Below are 25745 nucleotides of genomic sequence, written 5' to 3'. Positions count from 1 at the left end.
TTTTAGCATCATTATCATTATTTCATTCCAAACATGCCTCAATTTGAAGTATAAATTATATGGTCATCTGTGTTTTTCATTGATCTAGGCCCACTGAAAAACAGTCACCAAGATGAGATTTCACAGGGTAGACCTTATCAGAAGAAACACCTTTACGAGAAGAAACGGGGAGGGAGCTAGGTAAAGCTGAGAGAGCTGCCAGGTCACAAGGCAAGACTGACTCCCAGTAAAGTGAGAGAAGGGTGGGTAGATGAAGTTTCTGCAAAGCAGTCAGGGAGCTCTGGAGCCAAGTTTGGCCATCAAAGGATACACATCACTGCCAGGAATGGGCCTGCCTCAGGATCCCTGGCCTGCTCAGTCATTTGCTGGGAGTAGTCTGTGAGAATCATGACCTCAACATGAAAGTGACAATGGATGTACCAGGAGACCCTGGCAGCCAGGGCCTTTGGTCAGTTACCACCCCCAACCTGACCCCGTTCCCCAGCCCTGTAGGTGGCGGTCTTCATGAGAGGAACATTTCCATGGCCACCACATGACTCTACTTAGGAGAGGGATTATTCATCTCTTTGTTGCTATGCCATGCTTCTCACTCTCTTCCCAGCCTGATGAAGCCCCAAGTTTTGGAAAAACATCCATTACAAGCAAATCTGACTTCCTCCTGGAAGTCAGAAGGACCCTGGCTAAATTCAACTATGGTTCACCTTCCCCTGCCACAGCCAGGCCTGGGAAGTGACAGAAGCAGCTAAGAGCTACTGCAGGGCACAAGTGCCATCACATCTTGGCAAACGATTCTTCTTTGCAGAAGTGCCTTGGCAGGGACTCTGCTGCACAACTCCAGGGACAGCAGTCACACTGCACCCTAAATGGCTGGTACCTCCTTGACTTGTGTAAAGCAACATCCACTTGAAGGGGCTTTGGCTAAACCCCTATTACCTCTATTGGACCCTGTAGCTGCCCATAATAAACACACATTCTAAGCTAAAAAGCAGTGTCCTTGTTCTGCCAACAGGATGCTGCTATCTCCATGCAGAAGCATCTTAAGAGCCCACAAGGTATATGACAGCCCACACTCCGCACTTCCCAGGCAGGCAGGCTCACCAAGGGCAAAGAGCCCCTCATGCCAAGGTCTGATAAAGAGTCATCCTATGCCCTATTTTTGTTTTGTGTCTATTGATTTGGAAAAAAAAAAAATGAGACTGCAAGGGGAGAGGCTGGCAATACAAAGTCCTGCCTTTTCTTCCCAGCAGAAAGCTGTCAAACAATAACATTTCTCCCCTCCCCATCACATCATGAACCTCCCTCCTTTACCAGAGCAGTCAATCCAACAGCAGATTTTACAGCCTTCCTCTAAGACAAGAGAAGGCCGAGAGAATTTGGTGGCAAGGTCCAAATATATCTCAAAGTCTGGCGAGAAAACTGCCCCAGCCCACCGAAATGTCCACTCTGTTGTTTCAGCATAAAGAGTATGCACACGGAAAGACAATTAACTTACCTTCCTACTCTCCTAGGCAAAATCACTCACCCAGGCACTGGGGAGAGGTGAATGTTTCCTAAACCATCAACCCCAAAGGTCTCAGTTCTGTCTTTAAGTTCTGTATTCTCCTCACATTCTCTCTGCACTCTGACAAGTCATTTGTCCATGTGCCCCTTACACAGCCTTGCACATGGGAGATGCCTGATGAAGGTTGGCTGAAATAATTGCCCATCCCTGCTGTCTGCAATGACAGCCACTCTCCTTATGCTGCCCATGTACCCTGTACTGAAACAGGCGTGGGCCCCTTGAAAGCCATGTTTGCACTATATGGTCACAGCTGATTGGGTCCAAATGAATACCCAGCCCAAAGTGGGCCAATCAGATCGTCTATGCTAGGAACTTGGAATTAGAATTTTAAAGCTGATGGGATGTGTATTTGTGGCCGGGAGTGGCAGAAAGTCATATTTCATCATGTTGACAGAGAAAAAGAGAAAGCCCATCTGCAGAGATAACAAGTATCTAAAGAAGATGGAGAAATGCAGGTGCGGTCCGTGCCCCACCCAGCGACCCTGGACTTCTCGGCTTTAGTGCACACTTATCAAATTCCAGCTGCCAGCGTTTGCCCAAGAGATTTCTTCAACGTCTCCATCAGCACATAAACATCCCAGCTCCCTCACCATCCAGGTGGGAAACTCTGTGTGTTCTAGAACACTGGTTATAAACTAGGGGCAATTTGGTACTGTCTGAAGACGTTCTGGGCTGTCACACACTGGGGAAAGGGAATGTGACTGACACCCCTGGATAGAGACCAGGGATGTTGCTAAATATCCTACAATGCTCAGGAAGGCCCACACACAATAAAGAATTATTCAGCCCCAAATGGCAAGAGTGCCAAGGTCGATAAACTGTCCTCTAGAGGAAAAGATTAAGGACTAAGCTCCAGTCACCTACAGCTGGTAACCAGCTCAATAAAATAACCTTTACTGGCTGCCTTGTCCTTCCTCTCTCTCCTCTTCCCCTACCAGTGTTTGCCTTTCTCTCTCAAATAAGCAACTTACCCTTCTATCCTTAACTCAGGATCCACTTCTGAGGGAAAACAAACTAAGAGATGAAGATTCTATTTTCAGTTCCTGATTCTAATGCTTCCTAAGGTGCAAAAAATTCAGAACAACTGCAAGAGTTAGTCAACCATACCATTTTAGAGATGGTGCTGCCAATATACAAGACTGCCCTCACTTCTGCCACCAATTGCAGACTCAAGGGGCTATCAAACCCACCCTCATTTTCGAGCCAGGGGTTAAACCAGGCTAGATCTGCTCACTTTGTGCAGCTTTCTTTGGTTGAAGCACCCACCACATTCTCCAGTCAGAATCTCTAGTGAGATTAAGATGACCAATATTTCAGTTTTTCCAGAACTGTCCTGGTTTTAGCAATTTAGGTCCCACTTCCCATGAAATCTTTCAGTGCTGGGCAAATTGGCTATCTGAATTAAGATTCAGCATTAAGAAGGTTTTAGGTTATTGGAAGCTTGCTTGGCCAGTGGATACTTTGGTCTCCATCTGAAATCAGCGTGCACAGATTTTATGGGTCAAAATATCTGGGCAGGGTAAGAATGAGTGGTTGGATGTGGGCACATTCCCCAGGCTCATAATCTTATGAACACCAAAACTGCAGACTGGCTGGACTGAGAGACCTCACCCAGGGTCACATGGAGTCCCTTGGCAGTGAGGCATCACAGTGTGGTGGTGAGGTCATACCTAGAAAGACTTCTGAAAACGTGAACTGCTAAGATTCATCATTAATTACATATTAGAGGGCACTCAACCAGGAGATTCTCCAATACTATTCTTGGAGAATATGAAAATTGCTTGGAGAGAGACTCAGAGATACTCCACAGGTAATACAAATCAAATTGATCATCCCTCAACATTGAGTCTGAGAGAATCTAGTATTACCCTGCATTCCTGGTACAGGTACAACAGTCTTAAAAAGCTCAAAATCTGTCCATGGAAATGACAAAAAGAGTGCAATGTATAAGCAACCACCACAATATGTGCAATAAACAGCAAGCTCTCTAGGAGTTTGTTACATTCGTTTGTCCTATAAGTGTTGTTGAGTATTACTGAGCATGTCAGACACTATGCTAGGCCCTAATAATGGGGAAAAAGTAAGGTATCCCTGCCCTCATGAAGCTCATATTCTAGCAGACACAAAACGCCTGAGGACATAATTATATAAGGAACAAATGTTTGATAAACAACATGAAGGAGAATGAGAACAACAATACTATGTGAGCAATAATGTTTATTGTTTTAAGCCAAAAAATGCAGCATACAACAGGAAGAATTACAGGGAAAGGGAAGTCTCGACCAAATAAAGATCCCCTCTCAAGGGCTGGAGTCAACTGAAGAAGGAAAAAGGCCGGATTACTTTCAAACTGATGTAGAAAGTGCATGAGAGTTGTGAATGTATGACTGGCTTGTATGGTTCAAGTGTCTCCTCCAAAATTCATATTGAAATTTAATTGCCATTGTGATAAGAGGTGGTGCCTTTAAGAGGCAATTAGGTCATGAGAGCACGTCCTCGTGAGCTGATCAATGTACTTATCATGGGAATGGGTTCCTGATAAAAGGATGGAGTTCCAGCCCTATCTTTGCCTTCCCCACTCCTCTCTCTCTCACATGATACCTTCTGCTATGTTACGATGCAGCAAGAAGACCCCACCAAATGTAGCCTCTCAGTGTATGATTTCCAAGCTTCCATAACAGAGAGCCAAATAAGTTAATTTCCTTTATAGATTACCCAGTCTGTAGTAGTCTGCTACAGCAGCAGCAAACAGACTAGGACACTAGCATTTTGTGAAAACTACTGGTAACTTCCTTTGCTACCTGTTCTCACCCTCCTCCTGTATCGATTTATTCAATAGTTACTGAGGCTCCCCACTCACTACAGGGCAAGCACTGTGCCTGATGCAGAGTTTGTACAGTGCCAGAAGAGACCTAAGTGCCCTCAAAGGACTTGCTGTCTGGTGGGGGAGCGAGGCAAGTAAATAAGAAGTCATGTCAGTTGTGGTAAAGCCACAATGCGGGTAAGTACAGAATGTCAAAGCACTCGTTCCCCACTAATGCCTCACACTGCTCCAGCCAGAGTCACTAATTGTAGCTCCCCTCACTTTGTCGACTATGGATGTTGTTCCTTCCCTTAATGCCTTCTCCCATGCTGTTTCAGATGTTTGGAGTTCCCTCCTGCTTCCCCCCTTCATCTGGCTAAGTCATGCTCATGTTCCACCATCCTGCCATTCACATGTTGTGACTCTTTTTTTTTTTTTGAGACGGAGTCTTGCTTTGTCGCTCAGGCTGGAGTGCAGTGGCGCGATCTCGGCTCACTGCAAGCTCCGCCTCCCGGGTTCACACCATTCTCCTGTCTCAGCCTCCCGAGTAGCTGGGATGACAGGCACCTGCCACCACACCCGGCTACTTTTTTGTATTTTTAGTAGAGACGGGGTTTCACCGTGTTAGCCAGGATGGTCTCAATCTTCTGACTTCGTGATCTGCCCATCTCAGCCTCCCAAAGTGCTGGGATTACAGGCATGAGCCACCACGCCTGGCCGACTCCTCTCTTTTCTGTCATTATACATACCACTCTCCTATTATAATACTTAACACACTGTACAGATTTTCTTGGCTTATGTAATATTTCTTCCCTACTAGACCTGAAGAAAGAGTCTGCCAATGTATTATTTTTGTTGTTTCCAAGTTTATTCATTCAGCACAGTACTGGTTTTTGAATGAATGAATGAACTGAAAAAAATGAATGGAATGGAATTATCAAAAAAAAAATAAAGACTATCTTCTAGGAAATCTAGCTTCTAGGAAGAATAGACAGGAAAATGAGACATAAGATTGATAATTCTGAACAAAGATAGCCAAAGATGACTGTGCCATTTGGTAGGATTTTGCTGGCCCTTGAGAATAAATAGAATGCAGACTTGCAAAGATGAGAGTAAAGGGACTTGTGTGTGAGGCCACCAGAAGAGCAGAGGCACAGGTGGGAGAGGGGTGCCAGGGACATGTCACTGAGGAGATCCTCAGTCTCTTGCAACAACGAGATAGCATGGGCATTCATCACATTAAAGAGCCAAGGAATTAGGATATGAGCCTACTTATTCTTGCTAACCAAAAATATTCTGAGGGACACTAACCAAAGATCTTCCATCAAGGGCAGAAGATTATTGTAAATCTAAGCTTTAAAATAGCAGTTAAAAAGAAAAACCAGGCCAGTGTAGTAGCTCACACCTGTAATCCCAGCACTTTGGGAGGCCAAGGCAGGAGGATAGCTTGAGTTCAAGGGTTTGAGACCAGCTGGAGCAACATGGTGAAACCCCGTCACAAAAGGAAAGGAAAGAAAAAGGAGAAAGGAGAGGAAAGGGAAGGAAAGGGAGAGGAGTGAAGGAAAGGGGAGGGGAGAAGAGGGGAGGGGAGGGGAGAGGAGGGGAGGGGAGGGGAGAGGAGGGGAGGGGAAGGGAGGGGAGGGTAGGAGAGGGGAGGGACAGGACAAGGAAAGGGGAAAGGAAAGGAGAAATGGGAGAGGAGAGGAGAAGGGAAAGGAAAAAAAGGAAAGGAAAGGAAAAAATAAAATGAAAGAAAAAATGAAGAAAAAAATAAAAGAAAGTAAAAAGAAAAAGCAAGCAAGAAAGCAAGCTAGCAAGAAAGAAAGACCACTCCAGATCAACCAATACACCCTATGGGCAAGATGCGGAGACCTGAGGGGCGTCTCCCAGTTCTTTGTCCCTGCATCCATGCAGCTGCAAGGGGGAGCTGGTGGATCAGGACTTTGACAGGAGCATCAAAGGTCTGAAAAACAGGCAGACCCTATTCACCTCAGCAGTTCAATGTCTAAGCATCTAGCCTAAAGAAATAAACAGAGTTATGAGCAAAAATGCAGCTCAAGGATGTTCGTTGCTGTGTTACTTATGGTAGAGAAAACGTACCACCAAACCAAATCTCTAAGGTAAGAGATTAAATACAACGCATATCCTTGTACTTAAATTTGGTGCAACTATTAAAATCCTATTTTAGAAGAATATTTAATGACATGAACAAACTGTTCATGAAGTATTGAGTAAAAAGAACAGATTCCAAAACAAAACATACTATATAGTGTAGTATACATGCTACACCACGTGATGATTAAAACTCAAACTGAGTTTAAAGGTTTGTTTGCCACTTACTGTGTAAGCTAGGGCAAGGAGTTAAACTTTCTGTGATCAGTTTCTTCATCTATAAAATTAGATTAAAATAGTACTCACTTTATGGAGTTACTATGAGGTTATGTTACTTATTATACAATAAGGCACATGGTAAGAATTTAAATGATAGCAATTATTAATACTGCATGACCTTAATTTGTGATAATGTGGGTATATGTGTGTATGTGTATATATATATATATACTTGCACTCACACATCGCCATAATATATACATAATGTATGTTTTCCTGCCTATATTTGTACAAGAGGAAGAGAGAGGGAAGGGTAAACAGAAAGGAGACTGAAAGTTTTAAAGGATTAACACAAAGAATTTTAAAAGGGTTATCCCAATAGAATTATGGATGACTTCTCCTTTGCATCTTTTTCTATTTTCAAATTTTTCATGAGCATGATTACTTTAATGACTATTAGGGTCACAGAAGATCCCCTACTTCATCCACGCTCTCAACCAAGTTAGAGAGTGTCAAGGACTCAGCAAGATGGAGATCCCCAGTATCATCCTTATTATTAATAAAACGTTGTGCACATGTGTATGTACATATGTCATTGCCAGGACTGGCCAAGAAACATGATAACCTTCCACAGGATTGAGCTTATGCCAAAACCCCAGGCTTCCTGCCAGTCTAACGGTAGAGAAAGATGCTACTGCCTTGGGCTCCCAGAAAGAGGGCTGACCTGGCTGGGCTCTCAGCCCCATTCCTTCTCCAAAGCTCTCCCAACTTGCGGGGGTAGAAAAGGAGGCCAGGAGTATCTCTCCAGTGGAGCTCCGTTTGCTCTGAAATGTGAAGCCTTGGGAAAAGTCCCCCAGTCCCAACCACCTCCCAAACACAGTAATTAGAAAAGCAATGCTAAGAGAAGTCCAGGCTCTCCAAGGTGTAGGCTCCAGACTTTTAGAGCAATTTTGAGATTGCAATCCCTACTGAAATATATTTGACAGGACCTCATAATAAGCAGTGACAGTTCAGGTTCTCCTCTGAGATGTGAAGGAAAACCTCACATCAACCCTGATGGTCTAGGTTCATCACCGATCATGGGAAAGAATGATCTGCTGAACTTTTGCTTTCAAAGGGTATTTAAAAAGAGAAAACGAAGAGAGGAAAGAGCAGGAAAGAGGGAGTGTGGAGGGGCAGGAAGGGGAGGGAAGAAGCAAAAAGTAGATGGGAAAAGGAAGTCTAGAGTTGGTCTTTTGAGCTATGCAGACTTTTAGATTCAATCACATCACAGTGATCCATGATATTTACAGCACCCAGGTGCATTTCACCTGATCCAAAATATAAATACCCTTTTGCATGCATAGGTACGCATGACCTGCTGTTTAGCCTTTTAATCACAAGGAAAAAAATACATTTATTTGCCGAGAACTGTAATGTATAAGCCCCTGAAGCACTCTGTAGTGCAGCATCTGGAATTCATCACCAAGGTTATGCTATTCAAAGAGCCAGAATAAGGGAGATAGGCTAAGCTTTCAAACTTATACAAACATGGAAGTGGGCTGAGGCAGGGCAGATTAAAAGTCCATCTTCAACTTGATTTTGCTCCTGAACAATTAATTTGCAGGTTGAATGGAATTTACTAATAGGACTAAGAGTGATAAAGCCATTAAAAACATTAATCTAGAAGCAAAAAGCTGCAGGAGGTTGAAAGTCTTCAAAAAAAAATCCAGATACCTCTCAATATATGGCTGTGTTTTAGACTTAAGGGTGTGTGTGTGAGTAGCTTCTCATTGCTGAAAACCAGAATCTTACCACGCTTTACCATAAAATAATCAGGGTGGTGTTCTGTGAACTGTCTCAGGTACCTTACTGGGGCTTCCTGCCTCTCAGAAGTGGTGCAACTTTGATGAGCTTGTAAGTGATGGATCATTCACCAGGCATCAGACTGCCTTGTGCTGAACACTGCTCTTAGTGAGGGTTTCATAGCCCAGATGAGCACCTAAGTCACCCTGACAAGGCAGAGCACACCTGCAAAAGAACCAACAGCCAAATGAGGCGATTCCCAGGTAAGACACCTAGACTGAAAAAGAGTATGAATTGTAGAATCACAGCCGACTTTAAATCCTAGCCCTGTTTCTTTAGAGGTTGGAAGGCTTTGGGTACTGACCAGATTCCCAAAATGTCAGAACCAGAGAAAGCCTGACAAATGGTATAGGCTGAGTGCTTTTTAAAATTTTCTTTAGACTTTTGCCTTCAAACAATTTTCTGTAGAAATTCAGACGTCACAGAGCTAATTTGTATTTTCGGGGTGAGGCAGGAAGCAGGGCAGAAAATGCCTGCTTGCTACCCACCCCCATGCCTGCAGTGATACCTGTGAATCACATCCACAAGACTCCCAAGGACCCAAGTAACACAGAAAACTAGTGGTCTCATACACCACTTGTGTTTTACAGTTGGAGAAACTGAAGCCCAGAAAAGCAAAGTCACTGCTCCAGTGTTATTCAAGGGCTGAATGGCAGAGCCAGGTCTGGGATCCAGATGTTTTGCCATGTGATGATGATGGTCAGCCCCCGCAAGGGATCAAAAAGAAAGGGAAAGAAGAAACTTGTCTCTGTGGTGTTCCTGACCCTCCCAGCTAGCACCCTCTTTCTGTATTATCTCTAAGTTACCCAGTGCCCTCATCCTAACCTTCTGTTGACAAATATTCTCTCTCCACCACTCACATGGCACACTCTGGTCTTCCCTCCCTGAAATATCCCATCCTCCAAACCTCTTTGGTCTCTTACTCCCTCTTAAAACTTATCTGTCCACTCTCTTGTTCACTTAAAACCCTGCTTGCTGATCAACATGCTGGCAAATAGATCAATAAACATATTGTTGGATGCTCATATATTATCTCATTAATTTCTACAAATACATTTTAACAAGAGCCTTCTAAATACTCTTTTTAAAAAATAACTCTAAGAGGATATTCATGCTGACCACCAGGAAGTTTTAGACACGTGTTCTTTCAACTCACACAACACCTTACCTGGAGAGTAAATGCCAGGACGACTCCACAGGCAGCATCAGTCATTCTGGCCACACCGCTGACCCCAATCATGCTCTCACTTCTCACTCACCTCTGAACCCAGCCAACTTACTACTATTGTGGGTTACTACACAGAGAGAGGACCTTGGTAAGTCATAGAGGTAAGTAGGAGCTGAATTAAACATACTACTATATTCTGAATGCCTCCCAAAATTCATATGTTGAAACTTCATCGCCAATCTGATAGTATTAAGAGGTGGGGCCTCTAAGAGGTGATTCATTTATGAGGGCAGAGCCTGTCATATGAAGACTCAGCGTTTGTTCCCCCCAGAGGACGCAGCAATAAAGCACCACCTTGGAAGCAGAGAGCAGCCCTTACCAGACACCAAACCTGCCAGCACCTTGATCTTGGACTTCCCAGCCTCCAGAACTATGTGAAGATAAATTTCCATTGTCTATAAATTATGCAGTCTGTGGTATTTTGCTATAGAAGCACAAATGAACTAAAATATCCTAAAAGGAAACTTGATGCCACAACTCCCCTGAACTTTCCACAAATACCCTCTTCATTTGCTGTTCTCAGTCACCTGATGGGTAACTACACCTGAGTGGTGCAAAAATCACAAACACTTTGATTGGACATAGTGCCACAGAAATAACTGGCAGTCAACAGACCCAGATTCTAGACCCACCTCTGCCATTAACTAGCTAAATAGGCTGGAAATTCTCATTATTCCTTTAAGCCCAGGTCTCTTCAGCTGTAAAATAGAAATGGGGATATAATGACTCTAAAGTCACTTCAGATCTAATGTTGTATGGTTCTGTCATTTTTCAAGCTGTTTACCTTCTGGAAAAGATGGTGGAGATAACGGCCCTCCAAACATGTTGGCTGATCCTTCTGGAGCTTCCCCTCCTCCGCTGGGAAGCAGCAGCCTCACCAGGGGCTACTCCCAACATCCTTGAGCCTGGGTGCAGCCATGTGACGAGTTCTTACCAATACACTATGAGTGGAAGTGGGCCAGGTGTGGTGGCTCACGCCTGTAATCCCAGCACTTTGGGAGGCCTAGGTGGGAGAATTGTGAGGTCAGGAGTTCAAGACCAGCCTGGCCAACATGGTGAAACCCCATCTCTACTAAAAATACAAAAATTAGCCAGGCATGGTGACAGGTGCCTGTAATCCCAGCTCCTCGGGAGGCTGAGGCAGGAGAATTGCTTCAACCCCGCAGATGGAGGTTGCAGTGAGCTGAGATCGCACCACTGCACTCCAGCCTGGGTAACAGAGTAAGACTCTGTCTCAGAAAAAATAATTAGTAATAATAATGAGTGGAAGTGATGCACATCACTTCCAGGCAAGGCGATTAAGACAGACGTCCCTTTTCCATTCTTTCTTCCCATCTCTGGCTGGATGCAGGGGGCCTATAGGAAGCAGAACCACAAAATAAAAGGAGCCTGAAAATAAGAATGACCCCATGGAGGAAGCTACCTCTGACCAGACACACTCTTGCTGGACAATTCCATGAATGAGAAATAAACTTTCCTGAGCGCAACGACTGAAATTTGGTAGTTTGCTCCAGGCAGCTATCCTTACCCTAACTATAAGAAGTACAGAGTGCTGTGAGATTTACAGTCTCACTACAACTTGAAAAATATTCATTCAAAGCAGTATGGTAAGAGCTGTGGATAGTATACAATGAGAAAAATATAATCCCTTCCAAGACTTGAAACTAGCAGAGCATAGAGACATATATTCAAGTTACTAAGTTATGAGGCAAAAACGAGGTAAGTTTCATAAGCAAAGCAAAGATCTGTAGAGAAGGTAGAGAGGGACAATGAATAAAGGCCACCCAACTCACCTCACTGAAGACTGCTCTGGAAAACATCCAAGTGAACCATAATTAGTTCCCAGATTGAGTTGAAAGTATTTGTTCCAGTTAGGTCATGTCTCCTGGTACTCAAAGTGACCCACATCACTCTCTGGTTAACACACATGGTGTGGGGGCAATAGCTGCTTCCTCTGAATACAGCATGACTCCCAGCATGCCCTGTGCTAAGCCCAGGCACAAAGAATGTGACTTGCCCCAGAGCTATAGTTCATCCCCTCCTAACTCTTTAATTCTCACAGATAAAGGAACAAGATATGTCAGGCCCACCGACCACCCAGAGGGACTGGGGGGAAATACAATTATCATCATGGGAAAGCACTCCAAAAGAACTTATCCCAAGGTATTTCAAATTTGCTAACATATCTGAAAAGAGAACAGTTGACTATCAGGTGGTCACTAGCCACTGAAAGTTATTCTAAACTACTCAGAGTTTGAGAATATTGCCATTTATTATTTGGGGACTTGTCAAAGTATTATTTTCATTTCACTAATAAATACTGTAAATGTCAAAATAAAAAATACTCTAAGTTCTGGAACTTGTCTTATCTAAATCTATATGATCTGGAAATATTTAGCAAGGGAACTCTGTAATACAAAACAGATACAGAAAAAGGGTCCCAAGGAAAGCCCTGGGGAAATGCCAAACTATTAATTACATGTTAAACTGAAAGTCTCTTTAACAGCAATTGCCTATGCTGCAAAGAACAAAGCCAAATGTATTCCAGGGAAAGGAGTAGAGAAGTCCAAGTTCTTTGGCTCCTTTGAGTAAAGGCCCTTTAAAGATAAAATCATGATGGGTATGTGAATTTTGTTTGGATTATGGGGAGAGGGAAGGAGAAGCTGTTGGATTTTTGTTTCTCAGATTTAAAATAAATAATTCTGATTTTTTTCTTTTACTATAATCATACCCAAACTAAATTTAAATAAAGATGATCTGAGCAAAACTCCAAATGGGACAATTTGCCAGAAAGACTCTCACTCCCTGCAAATCTGTCTAAAAGCAGTCTTCCCACATGAAATTCATGTTATCTATCAAAATATTTTTATTTTAAATCTATAGAAGAAAATAAAAATGACATAACATGAACATTCAAAAGTGACCCTGACATATATATGCATGAATAGCTCACCCTTTTAGAGGATACCAGCATTAACGTAGAGTTTGTAACTATGTGATATGTGTTCTTTGAATTATTCCACGTAAGAGACTTCAAATAATTATTAAGCAGCAATATTGACAATGCAGATTGATTCCATCGAATTCAGAATGAAGATGACTGTGACCTGTATACAGAGGACACAATTTGACCCAGTTTGCAAACAGATCATAAAAAGATCTCAACCTCCTACCTAAATCCAGCAACTTACCTGCACTACCCAGTTCAGCTCTGCACTGTTCCAAAAGCCATAACCACCCTCAATGACGCATCCTTGGGCACCAGCAAAGACCCCATAACTACTAGTACACTACACCGGACCTATAAAGCCTGTTTTTAAGTTTGTTTATCTTTTATTCATGTGCTGAATTCCCCCACAGCCTTCTCTGTGAGGCCATTAAGAGCTCATTTCTGAAGCTGGTGCAATCATTATTTTTCCTTTGGCTTTTGCCATTTAAATCTGGGTTTCTGCCCATGAGTCCCTGGTAGCCAGCTGGCTCTTGGGTACCCGCTTGGCACAAGTTACTTACCCTTTTATTCCATGCTACCTGGCTTCTTCCTGCCACAAGGAGGTTTTCCCAGAGCGGATGGAAGGCATTTCGCACAGGATGAGCAATTACTTGTGTTGTGTTTTGCCACCAAGTCTCTTTATTGCTCTCCCAGGCAGATGTGATAGAGTTCCTCTGAACAGCCAGAAAGGATGTGAACCTGGGGAAGTTTCTAGTCAGTTATTTCACTGGCTGTGATTATGGCATTGATATATTTTATAATGTTTTAAAAATCTACTTGTTTCTTCAAAAGACATTTCTGCCAGATATGGATATATTTTTAATTTGTCGTTAAATATTAGTGATAAAAATAAGAGTTCTTTAGTGTGTGAGATACTGTTGAAAACACTTCAGACTCTTCCAACTTACATGTAGGTAGTGAGTGCTGGTAAAATTCAAATGATTAACTGCTTTCATATTAAGACTATTTTTTAAAAATCTTACTTTGAACCATATTTAAAGTTACAATAGTAGATTCATAGAAGTTGTATAAAGCTTAGTCAGGTGGTGGTGAACAGAACACACATTGTTTCTACCAAAACACACAAAAAAACTTCAGGATGGATAATGACAGGCTCACAGAAGAGCAGCTGATATCACACATTCCAGTGAACTTTACATGGGGAAGCTTCTCATCCTGCATTTGGCCCTACTGGCAGGGCCTCAACCTATAAAGGTGTCTCTCTGCCAACCATGAACTGACCGCCTTTAAATCAATTCTTACTTCTCCAGCCACTGCAAAGACCAAGCACTGAGTGATGAGTTCTTGGTTGAATGATCAGTTCATTTTGCTTATTTCAACTATTCAAATACATGTCAACAGAGTGGCAAAGTACATATAAGCACAGCCTATACAAAGTAAAAATGAATTCTAACTTAAATACTAATCCAGACTCTATAGGAATATATAAAGTACGTAAGTATAAAGTAAAATAAGTATAAAGTAAACAAAGAATATATAAGTAAAATATTTCAAGCATAAAAGCATGTAAGTACATATACTTACATAAGTAAATAAGTATAAAGTAAATAGAATATATAAGTAAAGCATATAATCTTAAAGGTGTAAGTATATGAAGTATATAAATACTGATTCAGACTATAAAAACAATGATTTCCTTTAGATTAGGTGTTTTGGGAGAATTGCTTCACAATTCCTGTGGGTTGCAGGGGGACCATTACAGACATCTACAAATGAACCAATCACCTCTCCACTTCAACACTACAGACACAGCTAGTACAGACAAAATAACTGGGACAAGTTAGACCAGTTTTTCTTGTAAATGGCACCTTTTTTCACATAACCTTTCTTATTTATTTATTTGGTATAACTTTAATATTACTAAGAAACCTGACATGAAATAAAAATTTCTGCTTCTGATGTGGTTTTGCACTTAACCCAACTTTCACAGAGAAAAACACTGAAAAAAATGTGTCAAAAGCAAGTAAAAAAAAAAAACAAAAAGAAAAGAGTGGTAACATTTCTACTTTGTATAGTACATTTCAGGATATTCACTGATTTTAGAAAAATAGATAGTATTCTGCTGAAACCCTCAGCTGTTTCCCTATAAATTTCTAAGGAAAAAACATGGAGAAATCCATTTCACCACAGAGGAGTCCTGGTGTTCAGACTTCTGAGATTCAGATCAAACTTGAACCTCTTAGGGTTCAAGTTTGTTTGCTCTCAGTGATACATGGTTTCCTGTTTATAAGAAAAAAGAAAAGTCCTTAAAAAGCTTATAAAAAACTCAAAAAGGCTTCTTGGACCTTGAATCCCTCTTGCAAAACAACATTTTGATGAGCTAAGTGTAAATAAATCTGCAACATACGATTAAATTTCCATTAAAAATTAGGGGGAAAAAAGTTCTGGGCAAAAGAAGTTTTATGCTTTGCTGACCCCATAGCACTTAAAAAGTGATTGGATGCATCCACACAGTCACTGGCTTTGCCATCGCTACGTGAATATACCTTTCCAAATTTTTAATGTAATGCTCTTCATTTGAGTGTACCATTCATCACCCAGAGCTCTGCCACAGGACCAAGTACCAGTGTGATATTCATCCGGCCATCTGGTATGTTCCCCTCAGCTTGCACCCCAGGGTCTAGGCTCCCCACCCCCTCCTGAGGGAATGGGTCCAGACCAGGATGTACTAACAACGCCAGAGCTACCCTAGGTGTTTGGGCTGCTTCCAACAGCTCAGGAAACAAAGAAGTGTAGGAAAAGGGGAGGGGGTGTCTCAGCCATCTTGGAAGACCCCTCATCATCATGAAGAACAGAACTGGATTTTCAATTCATTGGTTTAAGTGACTATTTCTGTCATTTGGCCTTCTTTACTGTACTCCAACCTAACCCGTCCCTTTGGTTCACTTCAGCAAATATTGGCAGTGAATCACAGCAGTACTGTAAGACCATAGATCTCATTTTCAAACTAAACATGGAAAGTAAGCAGGGAGAGCAGGAGGTAAGGATCTGAAGCATGCTCATTTTCCTAGGGGACATGTTCCTTATGACACCCCTCACTGCCTACATCATGGAAAGAACCCTCAAAGGAGTTTCCAAAAGCCACTGTTCATGCCTCCAGGTGCTCTGTGAAATCCAAGAATTGTACAGTTGGAAGGGGCCTTATAGGACTGTCATCTCTATCCTGCCCCTGCTCTACAGATGAGGAAACTGAGATCCAGAGAAGCTAAAGAAACTCACAGACATCACACAGTTAGTTGGTAGCAGGTCTCCTAAGTTTGGGCCCAGAACTATCTTCACTGTACCAGGCTTGCTATTTGTCTTTAGTCTGTGGCCCTTAAGGCCCTGTTTAAGAGTGACAATGTAGGAATTTTGCAGCTAGCTGGGAGAAACATCTGAGCTAAATGATGATACAGTCTGCTGTACCATCTGCATCCAACCATCCGACCATCTGAAACAAGGAGAAGAGCAAAATTCTGGAGAATTCCTGGTAGGTGACAATTCCTATGCCAGACACAATGTGATTTGTCAGCCACAACAGCACATCTCTTTCAAAATTAAACCTAATATTAGGGACACAGATTAATATTCAACAATGGAGGTATGGCACACAGGACCCTGAACCATGCTGAGTGTCACCAAAGAATGAAATCAGCAGAAAAAGCACATTTTTAAAAATAACAACACACATGCATGTGCACAAAGGGCACATAGAAGCCTCAGGAAGTGATGAGAGAAGCTGCCCCCTCTGCTCTCTGAAAAGCTCCCTGCAGTACTGTCTGGAGTCAGGAATAGATAATAAAGCCTGAGGTGCCTAATAAGGCAAAACCTGCAACAGTTAAGACCTTTGCATAGTTTCTGTGATTCTCTACTTCCCCATCAGCACCCTTTATAAATTGCATTTACCTTTTCAGTGAACTATTTAAGAATTTCACGCTAAGTTTAAGTAAAATAGGTCACTGCCTTTTTCAAAGGCTCTAGAAAAACCCAAAGATCAAAAATACCACCTTCACCCTGGCCTACTGTCTAGAATGTTCCTCTTGGAGCTTGTTTTGATTATCTATGGCTGCACAGCAAACTGTCCCACATATTAGTGGCTTAAATAATTATTTTACCATCTCTCATAATTCTGGGCTGAGCTAGACAGGTCTTCTCTTCCATGTGATGCTAGCTAAGACTGCAGTCATCTGAAGGCCCAATTGAACCGAAGCATTAATGTCACATGGTTGGTAGTTGAGGTTGCTTTCAACCAGGGAGCCCACATGTGGCCTCTCCACATAGCTTGGGCTTCTCCATGGCAATTGTGTTCTGAGAGGATGCATCTCAAGAGCACAAATTCCAAAAAGGAGAACATAGAAGCTGCCAGTTCTATGAAACGTAGCGCCTAGAGTGGGCAAAGTGTTATTTCCACTGTGCCCCATTGATCAAAGAGCCGCTGACCCAACCCAGATGTGATGGGATGGAGAACTAGATGCCACCGCATGGTGGAAGGAATGACAAAGAATATGTCATCATCTTCAGTCCCACCGTGGAACTCCATTTCTTATTGTCATATGTATAAAAGTAGATGGATATGGTAGTGGCAATATATTAGGTTTTGCATAAAGCCATCAATGCAGCTCAGTGGAAATGTTGCTTAGATCCTTTTCTGAAGGACAGTTCTATAGGAAGAAAGGTGTATTATACCTTTCTATTCCTATACACCAAAATCATGGCCCCGATTCTTTACCCCTTCCCATACCCATGCCCTTTGCCACGTATTTTGGCAATGCCCTCCACTCTCACTCTGGGCTCATCCACAATATTTGCTTTGGCCAATGAGATGTCAGAAATGTGATGCAAAAAGATTTGAAAGGTGCTTCACAACGAAGTTTGCCCTCCTGCTCGCACCTCACCCTCCTGCTTGCACCTCTAACAACACAATGAGAACATGCCTAGGCTCACCTGCTAAAAGATACAAGACATCTAGCACAAGCCAAGTTGCCCCAGCTAAGGTCATCTTAGGTCACTGGACAGCCAGCTGCCCCCAAACAGGTGAGAAAGCCCAGTCAAAATCAGCAGAGCCCTCTAGCCAAACCCTGGCCAACTTGAGAATGAGCAACGAATGCTTGCTATGGCACTGAGGTTGCACAGTTGTTTGTTATGCAGCATTACTGTGGCAATAGATAACCAACAGAGAGTGTTGAGACTAGGAATGTCTGAGAATGGTCAAGGTTGTTATCAAGAAAGAGACAGGAGACAGAAATCAAACATATACTCAATTAAACTGTAGGTATTACACAGAAGTGATTCATTTGCAGCAGGGAATCATATGGCACCAAGAGAATGGGGCTTATAAACAGCTTGTGATGACAACAGGAAAGTGCAAAGAAAGAGCCCCACTTGGTTTTGCTGGAATGAGTCACATCTATGGGCATTTGGGGCTAGATGCGGCTCAGCAGAACCCAGAGCAAAATGACAAATGGCGCCCACTGACTGCGTGTACACCGAAGGGAACTCTGACCTTTGGCTTCGGTTCATTGACAAGATTGAGGTTTCTTCTTGAAAACCTGAGCAGCAGCTTTGAGAGTCCTTCCAGGGATTTAGTCCTGAGTTAACAGGCAGATTTAAAACCTCCTTTTGTCTAAGTTTGGGTGTTTTGCAAGGTTTTAGCCATTGAGCTTATTTATTTTGTTTGCCATAAACTACAAGCATAATGTGTGTGCATATATGTGTATAACTATATACACATCTGTGTGTCTGAATATATATCTATCTCAATCCATGTGAGTATACCGGGGTAAGTCCTATAGGAGCTATAATAAATAATGGGAAATGCATGGAGCCCTTAAAAATGGTAATAATCCATGATTCACATTGTTTATGACAGCCGCACAGAAATTATAGCCTCCTTGCAGGTGCAGTTTTACAGATATTGCTATCTTTTCTTTCCAGCAAACAGCCTCTGTTATCATGATGACTGTAAATTGTCTTATTATGTAACGCATTGCCCCGAGCTTATGCAAGCTAGTTTTAACAAGAAGTTCTCAGCAGTAGATGGCTTTTTCCATCGTAGATATACCCCCAAAATGTGTAACACTGTAAAATACAAGTAAAACTACAGTTAACTATAAATTTGGAAATAATAAAAATAAATTGAATTCTCATGGTAACATTAAATTATTGCATTTTAGCCCTCTTTCATTTAAAATCTATAATAAAATATGTATACAGTCAAATGAACAAATGGTTATGCAACCAATAACAGAAGAGATTCACACTTCATTTCTCAGGCATGACAGATGTGTTTTATTTTATACTTGGTGCTCAAGGTCATATAAACTTGAACACAAAAATGAATCTAAAGGAGCTAAGGACACAAATTAACAGAACACATACTTAGGTGCTTACATATTTTTCAAATATCTAATTAAAACTTATAGAATTCTCAGAGAATATACTCAACTATATGATGGTTGGATCCATACATCTTAAAGTTCTTCTTTTGCACTATGTAGACAACAGTAACCAGAACATTTTTAGGTCAAGAAAACATCTTTGTGGGTGGACCCCTCCACAAATGGACAAATTTAGTCCGGTATGCAGTCTCCCTAAGTTGTGAGTACACTGAGAGGTTGGGTTGCAGGAGAGAGGAGAGTTGAGAGAAATGGGAAAGTGGGCCACTTCTGAAGATCAAGATAAATTTACAGAGCCTTGAGTTGCCCTTACAGATGGCCATGCTCTCTAGGCAGGTAGGTGGCAAGTGTGGAAGCCTATATCAGAAAGAATGAAGGAAACTGATGAAAGCAGATCGATGTTTTTCACAAGACTCAATTATCCATTTCGAATTTTTTTTTTACACTTGTATCTCTAAAACTCTTTGGGACAATAATTTGTACAAAAATATTATACATATATGTGTGTATGTATGTGTGTGTGTGTGTGTATATATATATATGTGTATATATATGTATATATGTATGTGTGTGTATATATATATATATATATATATATGCCAGACTATTTCCAAACAAAAATTTAGAAGAATAATCATCTATGCATCAATGATTGGCACTTATTTTTTAAAATAAAGAACCAAAAAGCTGTTTTTATCCAAAGAAAATTTGACATCCTTAGTTTCAAATTCAATTCTGAAATCTACTTCCTACCTAGATGCAAGGAAAACCCTTCCTTCCCCCAACCCCTCCTTTATTCCTCCCTCCTGGCACATTCTGGGTGGCAACTAGCTCCTTTTTACTTAGAAATCTCAGAACCTTATGATCATGCCAAAGAATAACAATATTAATTATTTACTGAGCACTTAAAACGTACCTGGCACTATGCTAAGTGGATTACATCATCATCTCACCTAAATCTTCCCAACACTACTCCAAGTTGTATGCCATTCTCATCTAATGGGTGGAAAACTGACGCTTAGGAAGCTTTGTGGATCATGAAAGACAATTACTCTGTCCTGGGGTGGAGGTGACTTGACCAACATCAGCCAGCTGGGAAGTGACAGAGCTAAGATTAAAATGCAGGTCTTTGGCCAGGTGCGGTGGCTCACGCCTGTAATCCCAGCATTTTGGGAGGCCGAGGCGGATGGATCATGAGGTCAGGATATCAAGGCCACGGTGAAACCCCGTCTCTACTAAAAATACAAAAAAATTAGCTGGGCACGGTGGCGGGCGCCTGTAGTCCCAGCTACTGGGGAGGCTGAGGCAGAAGAATGGCGTGAACCCGGCTGGCGGAGCTTGCAGTGAGCTGAGATTGTGCCACTACACGCCAGCCTGGGTGACAGAGTGAGACTCCGTCTCAAAAAAAAAAAAAAAAATGCAGGTCTTCTGACCACCCAGCCAGATCTCTCTCCATCACACCTAGGTTGCTCCTAGAAGACTTTCCAAGGGTGGGAATGGGACAGTGCCTACGAAGAAAAAATGCCACTAGCCAGCTATCTCTGGGAAGAGTGGAAAACCATATCCTCATCCTCCATACTCCTTCTGCCACCCCATCCCACCACCCAACATCAGGGGAATCTGTCAGAGCTGCTTTTTGCATTTCCACATGAGTCCAGGCCCCACCCCACTGCAGGAGAATGGGACTCAGCATTTCTGTGTTATCTGAAGATGCTACATAAGTGCTCAGTGTCATCCTGATATTGTTAAAGTATTTCCAACTTTCCCCAAGAACTTAGGGTTTGGTTCGAATAAACCTAAAAGATATTTTGTCCTGAGCTTTTTCACATAATTTTAAACCTAAAATTATTTTATGAGAAATTTAATCCATATGTTTCTGATTTGTTGTTAACAGTCATTTGCTGTCCAAGGGCCTTTTAAGTGTTTATAAGCCTTTTAAAGACTTTCACCTAGAGATGTTTTAGCAAGAGAAAATAAACTTAGTTCTCCCATAGTTTTAGTACCAATTTCACTGATGGGACTCTGCTGAACCTATACTTCTTGCTGCTCTAAACTGATCATCTAGAGCTCCTCCAGGTGTAACTAATTCATCCCTTATTCCTTTTCTCAAGGCTCCTAGTGAGATATTGCTTATCTCATAAATGGGATGATGGCTAAGTTACCTTACCAAATACGTATCTCACAATTTAGCCTACATCCACACCAGAGAGACTCTTGCAGCTGAGTTGAATAACTGATTTCATAAAGCACTGAGATCAGTTGCTATAGAAAACTTCAAGATTTTTTTCTTTACCAAATAAGATTATTTCTCTATTGACAATCTGGCTTCTACTCTCAGGTCTACAATTTGCTAGTTGTATGACCTTGGACAAGCCACTTACTGTCTTTGAGCCACCATCCCCTTAAATTATAATTGCAATTTTATAGTTATGACCTTCTCAATGATTAAAAATATAACACGGGCCAGGCGCAGTGGCTCACACCTGTAATCCCAGCACTTTGGCAGGCCGAGGCGGGCGGATCACAAGGTCAGGAGATTGAGACCATCCAGATTGAGACCATCCTGGCGAACACGGTGAAACCCTGTCTCTACTAAAAATACAAAAAATTAGCCGGGCGTGGTGGCGGGAGCCTGTAGTACCAGCTGCTCAGGAGGCTGAGGCAGGAGAATGCCGTGAACCCGGGAGGCGGAGCTTGCAGTGAGCCGAGATCACGCCACTGCACTCCAGCCTGGGCGACAGAGCAAGACTCCGTCTCAAAAAAAAAAAAAAAAAAATATATATATATATATAGCCTGTCAGGTTCCTGGAATATAGTAGACCTGTGGTTCCTAAATTTGAGTCTAGAGACAGAAAAACAGACAGGATGAATAGGATTAGATAGATGATTGATTTAGAAATCATCTGAGGAGCATTTTGTAAGTGAAAATTCCTGGACCCCACTCCAAAAGTCTACTTCAGTAAATCTGAATCTGCATTTTTAAAAGTTTCTTGGGTAATACAAACTAGCTGAGGACCATACTTTGAGAAACTTTGGTAATGTGGGAGGAAAGAGAATAAAACATAATAAAGGTATAATGAGATGATAATGATAATGAGGACATGTTGGCATATCAAAGGAAGGTTATGAAATACTTAAAGGAAAATGATGCACTACAGTTTCTGGACGCTTGCTTAATTATTCGGATTTCTCAAAGGGAAACATAAACACACACACAAAAATAAATTCATAAATGTTTCTAGTTAACATTCAAATTGATTCAGTCCCTTGTACACTGTTGGTGGGAATGCAGATTGGTGTAGCCATTACAAAAAACAATATGGAGGTTACTAAAAACACCACCTGACCCAGCAATCCCTCTTCTGGTATATACTCAAATGAAATAAAATCACCACCTGATCAAAATATCTGCACTCCCATGTTCATTGCAGCATTATTCATAACAGCCAAGATATGGAAACAGCCTAAGTATCTGTCCACAGATAAATAAGAAAATTGTGATATAGATATACACACAGATACAGACAGACAGACACACACACACACACACACACACACACACACAATGGAACATTATTCAGCCTTAAGAAAGGAGATTCTGCTATTTGCCACAGCTTGGATGAACCTGAAGGACATTATGCTAAGTGAAATAAGCCACTCACAGAAAGAAAAAGAAAAATACTACATAATCTCACTTACAGGGGGAAATTTTTAAAAACTTGAATGCATAGAAACAAAGAATGGTGGTTATCGGCAGCTGGGGAGTTGGAGAGATGGAAGTCAAAGGGTACAAAGTTGCAGTTATATAGGATGAATAAATCTAGAACAGCCTGAGTACTAACTATAGTTAATAATATTGTATTGTATACTGGAAATTTGCTGAGAAAGTCATGGGGTACTTTTACCCCGCCAACACACGTACACAAATAAGATAACCATGTGAGATGATGGATATGTTCATTTGCTTGACTGTAGTTATCATTTGACTGTTTATGTATATCAAAACATCATGTTGTACACCTTAAATATGTATAAATAGGTAAATAATGTAATGTAAATATATTAAATTTTTTAATTTAACCTATAATGTAAATAGTTAAATTTTTAAATACTTCCATAAAGATAGAATTGAGTAGAAAAAAATGAGTTCAATTTTATGTCAGATTGTTAAAATTTTAATTATAATGCAACTTGAAATTGGAGAAAACTATTTTATTATGATAGAAAATGGTAAATTTTAAATTATAAACCAAATTTTCAAATTCAGCCCTAATTAATAGCTCAAATCAGAAGACATAGATTTTTAATAACAGGAAAGCTGAGAGATTGAAAAACTTTAAACTTCTTACTCAGGACTTTGAAAATACCAGTGCATTATAGGCAACTAGAAAAATATGATGATCTTTAAATGAAAAGATTCCCTGAAGACATTACAGATACATGGAAATAAATGAAGACCAACCAAATGAGAATAGAGGAAAGCTATTTATTTAGAGCTTGCTTTAATAAGAGTCAGTTCCCAGTTTGCAAGGACTCAAAGGCAGGTGGGGGAGTGGGAAAACTTTACAGTAGAAAAAGGGTAAGTCATCAGGTAAGCCCTAATTAGAGGCTGTTGACAGGGAAGCTGTAGACTTGCTAACTAGAAGTGGGGCATTACATGTCTAGGGGAGTGCAGTTGCCTTTTTCTTACTGGTTTAATGTTGGAAGTAGAGGCAAAAATTAGGAAGTTACTAATTAAGTCCTTGTCATTTGGGGCCAATTGTTACAGGGGTTATGGTTTGATGTCCTGGGTCGTTACTAGAGATAGCAACCTGACTTCCTATAAGCTGACTTATAACAGGTTGGTTTCCTGGGCTGCTTTTGTAAATAAAGGCTTGGTTTCCTATCCAGGTTGTAGGTTAGAATTCTATTTTTATGTACAGTCTGGTCATTTTCCATTTAGATATTCAGTCTCCCAGATAATAAATTTTTACCAGGATCAGGGTGAAGGTCTTATTTCAGATTTATATTTGTTTTATATCTTGTCATTGTAAAATGAAATATAAGAAATTAATTCTAGTTAATTATAATGGTTTTATATAACCTTTAACATTGAGATTACAGTAAATAATTACTTATAAGAAAATATGGCCAGGTGTGGTGGCTCATGCCTGTAATCCCAGTGCTTTGAGAAGCCAAAGTGGGAGGATCACTTGAAGCCAGGAGTTCAAAACCAGTCTGGACAACATAGAAAGACTGTCTCCACAGAAAATTAATTTTAAAATATTAAAATATATATTTACTCATTATAAGAAAATTAGTATAGCACTATTTAACCTAACTCTAATTTAAATGATACTGTTGTAATTAATTCAACCAATATAAAAACTATTCACATCTTGAAGATGGGAATAACTCATCTTTTTTCCCCTTTTATCAATCATGATACAAATAAAAATACACAGTGACTCCAACAGAAAAATACTATGCCTTCCTTCAACTTCTTCACGATGAAGAACCAGCCCAGGGGCAGATTTAACCCTCTCTAATTGGAAACACCTAAACAAAGCTTTTGCTATTTTTACAGGTAATCTGTAAGAGTAACTATTTTTGTATGTGATCTTAAAAAATAAGTACCTAGAGATGTCAAATTGCTGGCTAACCTTAAATTCTTCTGGTTAAAGGAAGAACATTAGAGATCTGATCTAATGAAAGATCTGTGATCGGATGTGGACGTATATGCTGCTATGGATCATTCATGGTCACAGAGAATGGACCATGGGAGTGTACCCAGCTCAAGACTGAGTTGGAGGCCGGAAGAACTGAGTGGACATTGGAAGAGGTAGTCTTATTCAATCCAAGCATAGGATTTAAAGACTACAGCAAGTTCAGGATGCCTCAAGCAACAGCTTGCACTGGGCAGTCCATCCAGACAGGTAGAGCCCCGCAGGGGTGCTCAGAGAGAAAACCTGGGAGTCAGCCAGGCAAGCAAATGCCAATCAGAATACCTACTTATGGCCATAGGGCAGGCTTGAGTCAAGACTTTCATCCCAGAAAGCAAGCCTCTAAAAAGGAAGGCAGGTACCAGGGTCTGCAATCACAAGCCTGACCACATGACCAAGAGAACCTCAACAAACTTGGAGCACAGGAATCATATCTGGCAGTGTTCACCTGAAGGAAACAAAACCACTCTAGCAATTTTCAGGGGGAAAAAAAAGAATTCAACATTGGGAAATCCTGTCTGGAATATCATTGGAAAGCTGGAAGTTTGGGCTCTAGGATGAGAATTCAGAAATAACTCCAGGAACACTGCCAAACTGGCCTACCAAAGGAGCTGCTCCCTCTGCCATAAAGGAGGAGGTGTGGAATCAAGAAGCATCTATCAACTACACTATCACCATCACAACTTCTTGACCTCACAAAGCTAGGGAGTGGGCAATGGATGCTGCTGCAGACAAAGCAATCAGTACCAAACTACTGCAACTGTCCCTACAACCTTCCCACGACCCTCACAGATACCAGAGCGCTGCTGCAGAAAAAGCCAAGACCCTCACAGATACCAGAGCGCTGCTGCAGAAAAAGCCAAGACCCTCACAGATACCAGAGCACTGCTG

This window comes from Piliocolobus tephrosceles, chromosome 7, assembly GCF_002776525.5.
Source record: "Piliocolobus tephrosceles isolate RC106 chromosome 7, ASM277652v3, whole genome shotgun sequence".
Classification (NCBI taxonomy): domain Eukaryota; kingdom Metazoa; phylum Chordata; class Mammalia; order Primates; family Cercopithecidae; genus Piliocolobus; species Piliocolobus tephrosceles.
Note: the sequence above shows the minus strand (reverse complement) of the source record.